The sequence below is a fragment of the Zea mays genome, chromosome 4, assembly GCF_902167145.1.
Source record: "Zea mays cultivar B73 chromosome 4, Zm-B73-REFERENCE-NAM-5.0, whole genome shotgun sequence".
Lineage (NCBI taxonomy): Eukaryota > Viridiplantae > Streptophyta > Magnoliopsida > Poales > Poaceae > Zea > Zea mays.
The window spans coordinates 230,626,235-230,629,851 of record NC_050099.1 but is presented as its reverse complement, the minus strand read 5'-3'; positions in this window follow the sequence as shown (position 1 = coordinate 230,629,851).

Sequence of the window (3,617 nt, the reverse complement as noted above, 5' to 3'; positions counted from 1 at the left end):
GATTTTGGCAGTTGCATATTTCTATCCTTTTTTTTGAAATGTCGAATTTGGAATTTGCAAGCAGTAGCACGCCAGCACGGCTGAAGCAGACGGACGATCGGACGGACAATTAAGGCTTAAGCAAAAGCAAAGCAAGCAGCAAACGGACGGACGGACGAGCAGCAAGCCAGTAGCCAGAGATGGAGGGAGGCGGGCAGGGCGGCAAGCAGCAAACGACCGGCGGACGGACGGACAAACGGCAGTCGGCAGGACGCAGCAAGCCAGAGATGGAGGCGGGCAGTCGCAGGCGGCCGCGGCTGTGGACAGACGAGCTCACGAGCAGCCGAGCAGGTGGCCGGCCCGCCGGGCGAGGAGCGGGCGAGCTGCTGACCTGCGAGCGGGCGTCTTGTGCTGCGGCGGTTGGGCTTGGCGTGCGGCATGCAGCGTCCTGCGGCTACCGGCTAGGAGACGGAGGTATGGCGGGCTGTGCTGAATACCCCGGTTTTTTTTACTGGATCGGTATGGCGCGGGCCATAACGGGCCTTCCGCCCATATTTATCACACAAAATCAAGTCTTAGATGCGCATAAAATTAGTTAAAAATTGAAATTCTTCAACACTAGTGATAAGAGCCAATATTTGAAATATATAAATGATAATAAATATTTAATTAGAATAATATGCATAACAATGAACTTTGTTGAGGCATAAAAGCTTACAAACAATACTAGATGATTAAGGAAGAGAGATTTGTTGAAGCAACTAAGAAGTTTCACTAGTTCAGGTGAGTGTGCGTATTCAGCGGGAGCAGCAGCAACTGACAAGTGCACTACATAGTGCAGATCGAGGAGCAATGTGTGAGTCATGACGCGTGGCGGTCGACGACTGTAGTCGGTGTAACATCTCTGGTGTTACGAGAACTAGAAACTAGCATGTCATCATGTGCATTGCAAGCATTGTGTTTGATTCACCTAGTATGCATTTACTAGGACAAAAATCAAAGCAAATGAAGCGTGCTTGTTGGATAGAGTGTGAAGTAGAATTACAAAAGTTTGAGTTGAAATTCAAACTTGAACTAACAAAACTCAAAATATATTCAAATTTCAAAAGTAGAATTGCAACTAGATTTGACCTATTTAGAATATGTTATTCGAATTCTAGATTAGAAAGACCGGGTTACTCGAAATAAGATAATTAAGTTCTACAAGGTGCAATGGAATCAACACTCCTAAGAGGAAGCTACTTGGGAGTCAAAAGAGTATCTAATGAATAATTTTCTTGGAGTTTCTTGCTTCCTTTAAGTTATAGACTTTATGTAACTTATGTTTGTTGTAAAAAAATAGGGGGCACCTCCCCTACCTTGTAAGTATAAATGTGATATAAACTCTTGACACATTTCCTTTTCCATTACTTAGTGTAGGGTTTTAAATCATGGGTCAAGATTTTCTTAAGGGGGAAGGGATGTAACACCTCTAGTGTTATGAGAACTAAAAATTGGACATGTCATCATGTGCATTGCAAGCATTGTGTTTGATTCACCTAGTATGCATTTACTAGGACAAAATCAAAGCAAATGGAGTGTGCGTGTTGGATATAGTGTGAAGTAGAATTCCAAAAGTTTGACTTGAAATTCAAACTTGAACTAACACAACTCAAATTAGCAAGATTTTGAACCACATTTGAAGTCCTTAAACTTGGCTCAAATTGGAAATTCAAAATATAGAAATAATTTGAAGATGACTCAAATACCTAAGTTGTAGTGCATCAAAAGGTGAACAATTCTCATGTTTGGACATTGTCAAGTTTCTTAAGCAAAATCAAAAGTAATTTGAGAAATTCACATTTGGGTGGATTTGTACTATACCATCGGGTGTTTGATTCAGTAAAATGAATTTCTGTTCAGTGTTATCTACTCAGCTATGGAGCTCTTGAGCACTTAATCCAAGGGGTTTTGGTCTAGAATCTTTATAGCAAACTTGGAGAACCAGTATAGGAGAACAATTCTCTTTAAGTGTGATTCTCCTAGTATGTTGTTGTTTCGAACTTGCACCGCCAAGTAAATTTGTATGTGTGTGTTCCATGGTCCGGATGGTGTCTCGGTGGGCGCAAGATTTATACTGGTTCGGGCAAAGCGTCCCTGCATCCAGTCTTTGACATATCACGCTACTGGCACCTTTGTTGCTCAATGCTCATAGTAGGGGATACAAGTGGATGAGAGAGGAATGAGCTCCCAAGTCTCTTATGCATGGCTAGACCTAAAGACTATGGGGTTGGTGCCTTCTTCAAGCTTATAAAATTATCTAAATCTCAGAGTTGAATCCATGTCAGTTTGAGTAGATTTGAAATCGTGAAACACTCCAATTTAGTCAGCCCTACCTCTCAACTCTGTCAACTTCTTTTTTGTTTTGTGGCTTTGCATCCCACATCTTCTTCTTGATGTGTTGGACTCTTAGCATGTATAAAGTGTCTTCAATATGACTTTGTAATGTCTTCTATGGGTCTTATAATATCTTCTTTGAGGTGTTGCTTCCTCAATGCCTTAGTCCAAGTCACTTTAGCATCTTGGGAACTACAAATACAACCACTAGCAAACACATTAGTCCATATGTTATGTTGATCATCAAACACCAAAATCATTTAGTCAAATAGGTCGAGGTCCATTTTCCATACAATCTCCCTCGTTTTGGTGATTGATGACAACACAACAAAAGCAAGCAAATATAACAAATAATTTGATGAAAATATGCAATATACTTGCTAGGATGCATGAATGTCTCCACAATGTAAGATTATGGACTTAAGCCCCCCTAACTCCATAATCCACATACTTCCTATTTTAGACCAAAAACACTTGTAGAACTAAAACCACTTGCAAGCTCAATATTTTAAAATTTTAAATTGGGTGGTGTTTGGTATTTGATATATTTTGAATTGCTTTGGTCCCTAAAACTTCTCCATATTTAAAATCAAACACCGAAAAGGAAGACATTAAAAGCATATAGGAAGCAATTAAAATACTTGCCACTAAAAAGATTACTCACCCTAAAATAGTGTTCTTCCCTTTTGAAAGAATATTCTCCCCTTTGTATGAAAGAATACATACTCCCCCTGTCGGAGAACCTCTATTTAGGAAAAGCACATGAAAAAGAGAGGGGACAAGACATGTTTGACTAGACTAACTCTCCTATGCATAGGTAAAAGATAGATTTTAACAACATATGCATTTATGGCAACATGGGAAGCATAAGATGTGAAATGTAGTCTAATCAAAATCTAGAGAAGACATGTAAATGATACCGATAGTGGAACGAAACCACTTGCGGAACTTGAAATACTTGTAGATTTGCAGTGGAAGCTTATTGTCTTTCTTCGGGGACTCCATTTTCCTTCAATGAGACTACTACACATAATAAACTTGAAAGAAGATGTTAGTCTCAAAGACATAGATTATAGAGTAACCTCCCCCTAAAGATGTCCATACAAGTTTTGAATACTTGTAGGAGACATGCACTTTGATTTTGAGATCAAGAGGGGCAAATTAGCTATAATCCGAGCTTTGGCACACATAAGTCAAAATGACACCACTTGGAGAGTATAAATTTGGAAGCAAAGCATTGGTGTCATCCATTTAGGAATTTT